We start from the raw sequence: 13,507 nt of genomic DNA, 5'->3' as shown, positions 1-13,507 counted from the left end.
TGGGATTAGCTGCTAGTTGTATATATTCCCCCCTTGTGTGTTTCCACAGTCCAAAGTAATTAAAATACGACATCGTCCTTGCAAGGAATTTAGCCTAATTAGGGTGGCTGTTTCTCCTGAAGTTCATAAACCACCAGTTAAAACTGCTGCTTCCAATGTTTTCCTTGCTAAGGAAAGGCAATATTTCTTAGCATTGACCCTGCTGCCACCTTTCCGAGTCACTTTGTTGCTCTAAGAAGTTGCTGTTTTGCTAGAAAACTACTGGCAATGAACACCCCTTGGGCTGAGCCATCCATTATTTCCATATCTTGCAATTCATCCCAGAACCTGGACATCAGTTAAAGGAAAGGAAATATAAGTGGAGTAGCCCAGTTTTTTTAAAAAAATATTGACTATTTGGTTATCTGATGCTGACACAATGCCGAGGCACGCATCTGGTCAACAGTAGTGTGGCTGCAGGCTTGAGAAACGACCAGAAGTCCCAGAAAATCCCACCTTCGGGTGGCTGTGGTGGGAGCCTGCAGGATGCATCGCCGCCCTGACAGTGATTTAGATAAATGGCTCAGCTATCTATCAAAATGTTTTTAGTACTTTATTTGACAATTCATTGGAGCATTAGCCTGAAAATGACATTTTAAATCTTTGTTTTCAAAGAGGTCAAAGTTTAACTGGAAGAAATTGAGTTTTCCTAATAACATGGTGGCTTATGGAAAGAGGGAGACGAAAAGGGAGAGAGGGGACAGTTACTAGATTTAAACTGCTCTCTCTGAAACTTTGTCTTAGCAATAAAGACTTGCTTCTTGGGCCAGGAAATCAACAGGTTTGTAGCTGAAAAATCAATAACCATTTGATGCCAGCAGTCTGGCTGTCTTACTTAGTATTTCGTAGAGCCATAACCAGGGCAAAAAGAATATAGTTGTCAGAAGCCGTCTTCATCTTCAGCTGCTCCCCAAATGCCTTTTCTTTCTTAATGCCTGTTTTCTTTCTGGAGAATTCAAAGAAGCTGAGTGTTACAAGATAATTTTACAACCCACCAACAGATCTTTTAGACCTGTCTGGTCTGTAGCAGTTAAAAGAGTGTGAACAGTTTCACTTGGAATCTCAGGGAACTGGGGCTCTGCAGAACTTTTTCTTATAAGAGAAAGTTCTATGAAACATATTTTTAACGAATGAAAAAACAAATGTTCAGGACCCTTGGCGGAAAGCTATTAGACCTAATAGAGCCTTTACAAGTAGACATTCTCCCTTTTGTAATTAACCCTCCAAACATGCCTATTAAGTTGTAGGAGTAGGGGGAAAAGCTTTGTTTGTTCTTGAACAAGTTAAACAAGGGATTTGCCTTATCTAGGGAGAGCGAGTGGTGAATGTGTCATTCGCCTAGGGCCAGCCGATAAGCAAAAAGTGTTGATAACAGCAAAGTTCAGCTAATCAAAGAAACTTGCATTAGAAAAAGTAAATAAAGGCATTTGACAAAGGGATTTCAGAAATTCCAGTGTCTTATTTTTGTAAGCAGGGCAATTAGTGCTTATTGTGGTCAATTTCACAAGTGTTCTAAATCCCACACCCCCAGCTATAGGCTAAATGAATAAATTGTAAAAATTGCGTATGCTCCTGCAGAGTTGTTTTATCCTCCATAAACCCCTTTATGACGGTCAGTTTAGTTGTTCAAGAGATTAAGTTTTTAAGCATAAATAAAAATTCTAACAAATGTCTGCCACATGGCGTTTGGTTCAGGGTGGCATGGGTAGTTAGGACTTTTGAAATAAAAGCATATTAGGGCTTCATTTGGATAAATAAGAACATAAAAACCACAACCTTTTCCATTTTACTTAATGACTGTTTTGATGAGAAGCAGATCTGTTTGCGCTCTTAACACAGAGGAAACAGTGGGCAAGGGGAAAAAAAATAGTCCTAAATTCCGACCAAAAGTATTTTCTGCTTTGAGATTCTATTTTTTATGGTGTGTGTGTGTGTGTGTGTGTGTGTGTAGTAATTACACCAGAAGCCGTCTTTGAAAGGTGTTAGAATATTCTTTTTATTTTCTTTTGAATGTAAAATACACCAGAAGCCGTTTTTGAAAGGTGTTAGAATATTCTTTTTATTTTCTTTTGAATGTAAAATACACCAGAAGCCATCTTTGAAAGGTGTTAGAATATTCTTTTTACTTTCTTTTTTAATTTTAACAACAGAAAAATGACATGCCAACCAGCTACGGGTTGGAGTAGGGCCTGTGAATTGCCTGTTAATAAAAATTCGAAGTTAGGATTAGCGGGCTATAAGGGAATGTGGTATAAATAATACTATTTAAGACTGCCCCTGGAAGGTATCATAGTCACAAAGTTTCTATTCATATGCCTCCCGGATTATCTTGGTTTTAGGGCCGCTCCAGATGTTTTCAGCATTAATTGCTCAGTGGGCATAGGATAAATCCTAATATTTGTGGTCTAAATGTAGTTGCTTTGGGTGAAATCATGAGTGTGACAACTTCTTGGCCCTCTTCCCTGTCGTCTCCTTGCTCAGCCCATCAAAAGAAAAAAGGAAAAAATTTTTTTTCTTTTTGAAATAGTATTTTGCCCATTAATGAGGAGAAATAACCTGTTTTAAAAACAAACAGTGATGTGTGATTAAGGAAGGAAGAAAAGTCCCCTTCTCAAAGCCCTGGGACCTGATTTTAAGTATTACACAGTATCCAAATCCTCTCCTAGTGAGATATAAATTGGGGTCAAAGTGGCAAAATCAAAGATACTCTCTGAAAGAGAGACTAAATAAAGACTGACAGCCACCGTATGAATTGAATGGGGTTTTGAATAAATATTTCGATGAAAAGGCTCAATTGTTTTTCTAAAGTAGGACATAATTTTCTGCTTCTCGGCCACATGACAGTGGTAACTAATACCATCAGAAAGAAGAAAGAAAAGGGACTTTTACTTACATCCCCAAGTGCAGGTTAGGGTCCTTTGAAAACAAGCAGAAGATTCACAAAGTTTTCCTTCCCTGTGGAAAAAAAAATACTAGAATTTTGTCAGTATGCTGATAACATGGTACTTTGGGTAGGGAAGTGTTGATGTGCAACCTAGAAGAAAACAACAACAACAACACATGAGTTTAAATTTTATCACCATACAGTGTAGATTCCAAAAAATACAACAGGAGAGGTAGACCTCTGTCTGCTTAAACTTAGGCTATGGAATTGATCTGGAAGCTCCCGTTAGAAGTTGATTCGCCAGCCCAAATGCAAAGCCTTTGCTTTGAAATAGGCCTTTTAAAAATTTATTTATTTATTTATTTATTTATTTATTTATACCTTATTAGATAAATGACCAGAATGGCCATTTCTGATAGGTTAACTGACCTGAATCAGAAGTTTTCTTCTCATTTCTGGAAGCCTGGCTCCGACCATATATAACCAGTCAGTTTTGTCATGAACTTTTCTTTAAAACATAAAAGTAAAAGAAAGTTCTTCCGGCTATCAGATGCTTGTAATTTACCTTCAACATGTTAAGCCCCTGAGATGTAATGAAAATCTTGAAATGAAAATGAATGAAAAGGGAAGAAAATCTTACCATTTTCCCTTTTGTACATTCTACAAGCATCAATAAACTATGAGAAATGATAGATTGTAAATCCTGCTGTCAAGGAATTTCTTATCTTTAAAATCAGATTTTTTTTCTTTTCCTTTTTCTTTTTACAAAAGGCTAGGAATTTTTAAATGAGAAAGTTACTCCCTAGGAGGAAAATGGAGATGTGAAACCAAGAGGCAAAATACACAAGTCTCTTCAAGTCACACAGGACTTATTAAACAATAAATGCTGTATTCATTTTAGGACATCTTAAAAAGAATCTTCTGTAGCGTTTGAGTTACATGTAAGTGCCAATAAATCTATCTTTAAATGACATTTTTATACTTTAAATGTTCTACTGTAGATTCAGTTAACTATCAATTAAATACATTCTTTTGGAAATGGGAGCTTTTGATGAAGGTTAATCAGAAAAATCTTGGCTAAAAACCTTTTCAAAAGATATTAATGTAGAATCTTGCCTTTCAAATTATTGGGTAGTTAGGGCAATTGTACATCTCTGATTTTCTAGAATAACCCACTTTCAGATATACTGCCACAATTCCCACATAAATCATGGAAATATGCCAGATATTTCAATATTACGACATTTCTGAGGCTGCCCCTTGAACCCAGGAGTGGCACAGAAAGTCTTTGTTGGGATTCTATGGTCAATATAGTTAGAGCGCTCGCAGCTTAATTTTTTCGTTATGACTGAAGATCGCCTTGTGCTTCTGGGTCATTCTTCTGAACATGAATTCCTTTTGTGGCAAACTGTAGATCTGTAAATAGAAAGCATCCCTTGCAAAATGGATTTAAGTATTATGACTGTGGTTTTGATTCCAACACATGTGTGTATTGGGAGTGGGGGAGGGGTAGACTTATTAAACTGAATCACTCTGAACAAATCTGTATCCGTTCTTGGCCAGCTTCTTCTTAAAAAGTTGAAATGGGTGGTGATGGAGAATGGAGAGCGGAGTTAACTCAGGTTCCAGATTTATCAATATCCTGTCTGTAAGTGGCTTGGCCTAAGTACCTCTTGTTAAATAGGAGATGAGATAACCTTCCCCCATCTGTAAGATCTAATAACACAACCTCATCAGTCAATATGTTGCCCTGATTTCTCCTCTTTTCCTTTCTGGCTTCCTTACTTCATCTTTAAGAAGTAGGATTCCTGCCTCATCCCACACCCCTAAGCCCCTTTCAATGAATAACAAACAAAGTTGCAAAAGTTCTCTCCCCCTAGGAAGTAGTAAGGGTGAGTCTGCAGGTATTATATTATTTATCTTGAGCTTTCAGAGCTTCTTAGATGAGAATTCAAACAGGCAGTGGAACTGCTGACTTGCTTTTTCTCTGGACTTGCAGGGTGGGGAGTTGCAAGGGGGGCCATTCAGTAAGATAAGACTCTTGGTCCCCTGCATGATAAGGCGAGGATAACAGGAACTGACGTCAGCCAGGCTACCCAGCCTGGCCAAGCATTTCCTCTCGTCAGGGCACATGGATTCCAGGAGTCTCCAGGCCTCCCCCACTGCTGATGAACTGAACCAGCTGGGGGTGGGGGGCACGAAGAAAGCGAATTTCAACAGGAGTGATAGTGGGTGACCGTGTCCCTTGTTCCCAAAAGATTTCTCTAAACAGAACAAAGAGCCCTGGGTGGAAGGGAGTGATTGTCCTAAAAGCTGATTCCGAGAATATAATTGCAATTTTATGTTGTCCTGGAATAGCTATTTGTTTCCCAGCTGTCCACAGTTTTCCTCTGATGTGTCTTGAGCCGGTCTATCCAGCAGTCACCAAATCCTATCACCCATGAGCCCCGCCAGCTCTCCGTATAACAAAATGGGAGGGAATTCACATTGTCAGAGTTAATCCCTGGTACTCCTATTTACTTTTCTAAGTACCAAGTTCCCACCCCCATCCGCATCATATGACAGCACTGCTAAAACCATTTCGTTTGCCACCAGCCCTGACAGCACCCAGCTTTCCTCTTTCCCGTCTTCTTTTTTGTCTTAAACACAGATTATTTTTGCCTTCTGCGATTTGAGGCCTGGGGGAGAAACTCGAATGAAAGAGCCTATGTTATTTTTTTCCAGTTCATAGGTTCCCGAGTCTACTCCTTTCTTAAAGATTGCTCTGTCATTGTTGTTGTTTGCAAGTTTAAGTACTGAATAAGGGGTGACTCTCCTAATTTGACTCAAACAGAGTGAAATGTTGGTTTTTGTTATTATTGATCAATTACTGCTCGCCACAGATTGCATTTTACCACATCAGGAAAAACCAACTAGCTGATTCCAAAATACTCTGGTAGCAGTAACACAGACAAGACCGGTTAAGATGAGCACATCCGTTTAACTGGGAGAAGAAGATTTGGATCACATTTATCTCAATTTTTCTCTGATTTCCAGAGCAAATGAAGACCTCATCTACTAAATGCCTCCTCTAAAAAATATTAAAGCTTTCGGGGCTACGGTACCTATGTCTTGTTATCAAAGTCCATAATTATAAAAAGGCTGATGATCTGAAGGCTGTTTCAGCTTCAAAAGATTTTTTTTAGGGTCTGGTCTATTGGAAAGCTTGGGGGTATAATTAACTAAAATGGAAATGGAGGCAAGCGAAATTTAGTTCCTGATGTTTTAATTTAGCTCAGTACTGCCATGTGTTATTGAGGAGAATTCTTAAAGGCAAACATAATTATTTCATTATGGTCCTCAGAATGCTTTCATTGGCTTTAATGACAAGAAGCTGTATAAAAAGGCATACATTTTAATTAGCCCTTATATTTACATCAGATAAATAACAAATAATTGATGAAAAACAAGTCTTTGGAATGGATGATTTCACATAGTGCGCTGGTTACAGTTTAATGATGAAACATCTCTCTGTTGCTTTGCATTTTAATTATCCAGACATTACAGTAGTGGTGCCATGGAGGTAAAATACCGTTGTTGCCATTTTATTACCCAAAAAAAAAAAAATCACAATTAATGCCTATGAATCAGAAGCCGAGAAAGGTAGCTAGAAGCGCATCTCGGAGGAAGTAAATTGCCAGTCCCATTAATTTTACTACGTTTGTTAGCGCTCGTTTTGATCACTTTTTGTCTTTTATGCTTTATCTTTTTGGATTAAGACTGTCAGGGGTTTCACATGCGTTTTTATGGCCACATCTTCTCCTAAATATCTTTCTTTCTGTCTCGTTGCCTGTTTGGAATACTTGCCTGAAAGTCCCAGCCAAATGTGTGCCACAAATTCAGAGAGCCTTTTTCCATGTTGCAGGCTGCCTTACCTTTGATTTTATATGAAAACCCATTTCACATGATTCATCCGTTTTGGTGTACAGAACACTAATTGTTATTATTGATTTTAAATTCCGTGACCATTACAAGTAACCCAGATGACTGGCAGATAAAGGGTAATAATCCATGGAGTTCTGGAACTGTTTCATGTTTGTCTGGAGTACTTTATGTGATCAATATTAACTGCCCCATTGAAACTAACTGCTGTATCAAATAACAGTCAATCAAATGAATGTGCTTAGAGATTATTTATTGAAAGCTTTAATTGTTCACTGGGGCCCTGCTTATCAGAGGGAACAATAGGAATTAGAGATAGGATGAACAGGTTTGGATTTGCAGAGAAAGTTGGAGGATGCAGATGAACAGGGCCTCTTTCTGCTACTTGGGCCAGCGTTTCCAGAAACCCGTGTTGGGCTTCTAGAGGACAGAAGATGCATGTACTCTTCTTACAAAGGTTATCCTACCACCTGTCTCTCTAGAGCTCTCTGGAGAAGGAGGTATAATGATTTTCTCACCAAGAGGCTGTGAAAAGCTGTCACTCTCTGGGAGTTTTAACGCTTCTCCTCCGCGTGCCCACTCGCATGGACTACCCTCCCGTGCATCTCTCCACCTGTATTCCCACTGCCTGCTGGTCTGAGGTAATGGGAGTAGCCTTACTTGACACAGAAAATGGGAACAATAAGGTCCAACGTTGCAGGATTTGCAGAAAGATCAGAGATCCTGTAAATGAAGATTCTTTTCTCACCCAGAAAACGTGCAGAAGCCACCGAGAAGACAGACCTCTTTCTGCTCTGATTCCAGCATGACACCTGTGGCTCATGTGTCTTTGCTAATAGAGAGCATACTGTTTCAGTCGGTAGCTCTTGTCCTCAATGAGATGGTTCCCCTGTCTGTGGCTCATAACCGAGGTCCCAGTCCTTCCCGTTTAGCATTGGCCCTGCGTCAGTGGCATCCATTTACCAAACCCCCAGATTTAGTACAAATGGTTGATTTTTACAGGTGAGCATTGTCACAATACAACTACACCCAAAGATGTGTCAGGGTTACAGTCCATTGTATTGCTCGCTGATGGATTAGATCTTGCATTGTTGCTCAACAAACACCTCTTGGGTGTCTGCCATGTTCCGGGCACTCTGGTATGTTCTGTTCTGCGGGCAACACCAAGTGATTCCTACCCTGTCCCTGCTCTCTCTGGGCTCATAAGGTATGGGAGAAATTGTGTACTTGTGAGTCACTGTGACACACCCCCTTATAACACAAACACAAGTCTCTCCCCGGGACTTTGCATGCGACTTTGATTCTGGAAAGGACTAAAACCCACTGGAACCACAGCTGGTGCATCAGAGGAGGGATCAGGTGGGTGAAACATTTTTGTCACAGGAGCAGGCCGAGGTTTCTCCGTATGTAGGCCTCATAGGTAATTTCTAAAGGTGGTGTACCATGGGGGCATTTTTCTTTTTTAAGACTGTATTTAGGGCGCCTCGGTGGCTCAGTTGGTTAAGCGACTGCCTTCGGCTCAGGTCATGATCCTGGAGTCCCTGGATCGAGTCCCGCATCGGGCTCCCTGCTCGGCAGGGCGCCTGCTTCTCCCTCTGACCCTCCCCCCTCTCATGTGCTGTCTCTCTCATTCTCTCTGTCTCAAATAAATAAATAAAATCTTTTAAAAAAAAAAAGACTGTATTTATTTTGGGGCGCCTGGGTGGCTCAGTTGGTTGGGCGACTGCCTTTGGCTCAGGTGATCCTGGAGTCCCGGGATCGAGTCCCACATCGGGCTGCCTGCTCAGCGGGGAGTCTGCTTCTCCCTCTGATCGTCCCCCTCTCATGCTCTCTGTCTCCCATTCTCTCAGATAAATAAATAAAATCTTAAAAAAAAAAAAGACTGTATTTATTTATTTGACAGAGACACAGCGAGAGAGTGGGAGAGGGAGAAGCAGGCCTCCCGCCGAGCAGGGAGCCCGATGCGGGGCTCGATCCCTGGACTCTGGGACCATGACCTGAGCCGAAGGCTGACGCTTAACGACTGAGCCACCCAGGCGCCCATACGTGGTGGCATTTTAAACTTCTCTTGAGCAATGGAGTCAGTGCATCCCTTCTAATCTTGCTTCCTGAAGAATCCGCGTGGATATTTCTGGAGTGTTTGTTAAATAATGTTCTTTTGGGGTGCCTCTCATTAGATTAGCTTTAAAAAAAAATCTCTTCTTTATCATTGTTTCTATGACTTCTGGCTATGTGACAAGCCGCCCCCAAACTTAGTGGCCTAACTATTTATGATCTCGTTAGTCTGCGGATGGACTGGGCTCAGCTGGGCAGGTCTTCTGCTCCACGGGATGTCAGCTGAGGCTGCACGGGCTGCAGGTCCCCGAAGGCTCCCCGCCATGGCTTGCAGCACACGCGGGTCGTTGGCGCAGAGCTCCGCTGGGGCGGTCAACTGGACGAGCTGCGCGTGGCCGCTGCTTCCCACGGCATGGCAGCAGGGCTCCGAGCGGGAAGGAGGGAGCGGAAGCGTGTCGGTGTACTCCGTGGGTGAAGCAGTCCCGGGGGACAGCCCAGATCCAAAACAAACCGCCTCCGATGCGGACTGACAAAGCGGGTGCAGCCGTCCCTAGCCCACCGTAACAATCATCACATGCGCGCCTTCTCGAAGAAAGAAATGATTGTCTTCTGACTACAGAGACTCAACTGAAGGACTGGGGTGGGCTGTGAGTTTGCTGGGTTTTGGCTGGTGACCTATTTTTACAGTAATTCTACTCTAATGACTGTAGGTACGTTATCATCAGTTAATCCTGGGTGGAAGGTGCGAGTCTCCCCATTTTACAGGCCGGGGGGGCAGTTGTGTCTCAGACGAGGTGCGGAGCGTGGCTGAAGTCACAGGGCCAGCGAGTCGCAGAGCTGGGGCTAAAACCCTGGGAAGGTCTTTTCTCCATCCTCCGGGCGGAGTCCCTCACTGCCAGTTTAAGTCTGTCCTCTCCATCAGCTGCGGGAAGAATTCCTGGGAAATGTCTTATGCCCTAATAATGCCGAGAAAGGACCAGGGCGTGTGTTGGTTTGGGGGAAACGTGCAAAAGAGAGAAGTAAGGAACTGTAACTCACATGAGTCCCTCTGACATTATTTCCCGAATAGAAGCCACAGCCTTTTAAATTGTGGAAGAAACCATGAGGCCGTTTTATCCTCTTCTGTCCTTGTTTCCCATCCTGTTGGTGGCTGAAGTCTACATGGGACTCATCCCTCCACAGCTCGCAGGAGTCGGGTCAGGATGCGTATTGTATTTACGGAAGAATCACAGGAAGGTGAGAGACGAGGAATAAGGGTTCTCGTGTTATTCCGTGTGGAGATGGCTACTAATGATTCCTATGATGCTACCTCCTAGTGAAGCATCCCTATTGCACCTTCCGAAACTTTAAAGAAAGGGGTGGGGGAGAAAGCGTCCTAAGAGACGATGAAGTTACATTGCCGTGTTGGGATTTGCCACCAGTTTTAAGTATCTCTTTTCTTTAGAGGGTCCCAAACCTAACAAAACTATTACTGCTTAATGAAATTTGCGTAAATAATTATGATTATTGTCTCTCCCAGAATGCTCTTATTTCAGTGATTTCAAATAGATTTGAAATGCAGGGTCGTTTTGGATTTTTATATGCCATGTTCTACCTGCAGTTTTGTTTGCTTGTTTGAAATTGTTGCTGAATTATCTATGTTGGGAAAGAGAGACAGATGGATGCAATGAGGTGACTTACTAGAGGTCATATAGTAGGTACTGAATGGAAGTCGATCTAAATCTGTAAGATGCTGCCATGTGTTATGGGGGTACAGCGTGGTCCTGTGCCCCTGGGCCACTGTGTGATACAGTGCAGGTGGGCATTCTTCATGCACTGCCTCTGCTGTGGGAGCTAGAGCTCCAGGTTACCTCAGTTGTTCCCATCTGTAAAATGGGTCCATGACACTTACCTTGCAAGCTTGCCATAGACTTAAATAAGAGTGTATTTGAAGACCCTGATATGTATAGTACTGAGTAAATGGACTTCTTCCCCCATATTTTATTCTGAAAATATTTTTGAAATATTTTCGGAAAAGCTGAAAAATTTTACAGTTAATACCTGGATACTCACCATCATATGTACCATTAAAGTTACCAGGTTTGTTTTCTGTGTTTCTACCCATTCCTCCTATTGGTGTATGTGTTTCTGTTTTGTATTATTGACTGGGTTCCCTTTCTAACCTGGGAAGTTTTTGAGGTCCAGTACTGTGCCCTTCTGTTTTCCAGCCCTAGGATAGTACTTACTACCTGGTCAGTACTGAATTAACTATGGTTAAGTCTGGATATGTTCAAGCACAGCACCACTTGGTAGACTATTTATCAGCGCTGTCCAGTAGAACTTCCTATAGTGATGGAAATGATCTATAATGCTGCGTTGTCCATTATGTAGCCACTCGCCCTGCATGGCACTGGAAATGTGGCTAATATGTTTGAGGAACTGAATTTTTTATTTCATTTTACTCTATTAAGGTTTTAGTAGCTGCATGTGGCTGGTGGCTACTGTATTGAACAACGCAGCTCTCCATACTCCAGCTATTAATATTTTTTCAATATTTGTTCCTTCTCTTGATTTCCCTTTCCCTTTAGCCATTCTTCTTTCATATGGCTATTAAGGAGCTCTAATTATCTCTTTATGTAGATGGTGAATAGACTGGCGGGAGGATGTAAACAGAGTAAGTAGGGTGGTGATTTCAGTCATTGTTTAACTTGTTTTCCTTCTGGGTGGAACTGATTTTCTTGGGGCCTGGCAAACGTGTAGCAGCACTTACCTGACTAACACTTTACAGAGCTAAACCAAGATTTTCCCAGAATCCCAGTGGCCTGGATTTCAGTTCTCTTTCTTGTAGCAGTCATATCAGGGTGGCATCAGATTCCTTTCCTGTGCTCCGTGCCCTCTTGGCTTTCCAATGGACACACAGTATCGTCCAACATTTTCAAGCTACATTCAACTCCACTGAAATATCTTCAATTTCAGGGAGGCAGAGAGGAACAGGCCACACTCTAGGGAGGGCTCACTGTGTGTTCTAGAAAATGCCATGCTGTCTCTCCCACAGGCTCCTTCTCCTGCTTGTGTATGTGTGCTCTGCTTTGTAGCCCAGTGCCCGGCACAGAGTAGGTGCTCAGGAAAGACGCTGAGAATAGTTCAGGAATAACGAACTTAAAATTCAGAATGTCTCAAGTGGTCTCTGATTTATTTGTATGTTTTTGGGTCACTCCGAACACCTGAAAGAAACTTGGAGGGAGCTGTCAAAACTTGGGAAGTTCCTGTTGGCTGTATGGCAAGCCCTTATCAATGGGTTAGCCAGAACACTGGCCTGAATGGGTATGGGATGTTTTCTTGGACTTCTGGCACTTGTTTTGATATCCTAGGAATGGATTTTCTGATGATCCTCCTGTTGCCCAGGCCGTGGTCACTCCACCTCCCTTTTTTATTGTCCATCCCAAGAGATGATGTAAAGAAGGTAAATAGAAATAAGACCAAATCAACAATCAAGAGAAACTTCTGAACAAGGTTTGTCCCCCTGACCTGGGCCCCGAATGATTTCAACTTGTGATTGATTTTCATTAGAATGCAAAACCACCATCATCATTAATATTTATTGAGTGCATATTATCTGCCAAGTGCACAAAATGAATTCTGTCATCTGGGGAAGGCCCTGTTATTGCTCTGTTATACAGATGAGAGTTCCCAGGCGCGGGCACATTCTGGTACCCAATTCAGGTCTCCCAAGTAGGAGCAAGCAGTTGGAAGTTCCCATCGCAGCTTTGCATAATGTGGGTTGCCATCCTTCTGCCAACCATGCAAAGTAAACTCCTATGTGCTTTGTCGGGAGGGGGAAATAAGAAAGTTGGAAGCCTCAGAACCCACAGAATAATAAAAGGGTTTCCAAGTGAAAGCTGGAAACAATACATTTTTAACAAAATGGGCAGTTACTCTAATTGCTATGCCCCTACTGTTCAATTCCTTTTTATGTCCTAATTCATTAAATTATGTGCACACACAGGCTTATTATTTACAGATGTATGCACTTTTAACTGGCTCATATGAAACAGATGTTTCACGAAAGGTAACGGAAAGCAAGTGATCTAAACCCTCCTTTAGTGGGTATCAAGTGAGTATTATAGCCCATTACCTGCAGGTCTTTTGCTATTATTCTGAACTGCAATGTCCAGTGTGGGGAGAAGAATTCAATCTGTTCCCTGGAGGAACAAATAAAAATGCAGTGACCCTATAAGCAGACATCTGCATCTCAAAATAAAAGAGGGTGTGTGCAGGTGATAGGCAGGTGGTGTTCACATGTGGGCTCAGGTGGATATGAATGAGTTTATAAGCAATTTGAGAAAAAAAAAAGGACCCATTGCATTACAGTCAACTTAAACAAATTTTTTTAAGGGCCTTATTCTTTTTTCTTTCTTTCTTTTTTTAAAAGATTTATTTATTTATTTGAGAGAGCGAGAATGAGAGAGAGTACATGAGAGGGGGGATGGTCAGAGGGAGAAGCAGGCTCCTCGCTGAGCAGGGAGCCCGATGCGGGACTCAATCCCGGGACTCCAGGATCATGACCTGAGCCGAAGGCAGTTGCTTAACCAACTGAGCCACCCAGGCGCCCCTAAGAGCCTTATTCTA

General features: G+C 42.1%; 1 protein-coding gene across 2 annotated transcripts in view; it reads left to right on the top strand.

The window, feature by feature from the left end:
- RARB (retinoic acid receptor beta) overlaps positions 1-13,507 on the top strand; it is a 464,566-nt gene that overhangs the window by 299,063 nt on the left and 151,996 nt on the right. The window lies entirely within an intron of this gene.

Source organism: Mirounga leonina, unplaced genomic scaffold (genome assembly GCF_011800145.1).
Source record: "Mirounga leonina isolate KUSES-001 unplaced genomic scaffold, KU_Mleo_1.0 Mir_115, whole genome shotgun sequence".
Lineage (NCBI taxonomy): Eukaryota > Metazoa > Chordata > Mammalia > Carnivora > Phocidae > Mirounga > Mirounga leonina.
This window is presented reverse-complemented; position numbering and strand designations above follow the sequence as displayed.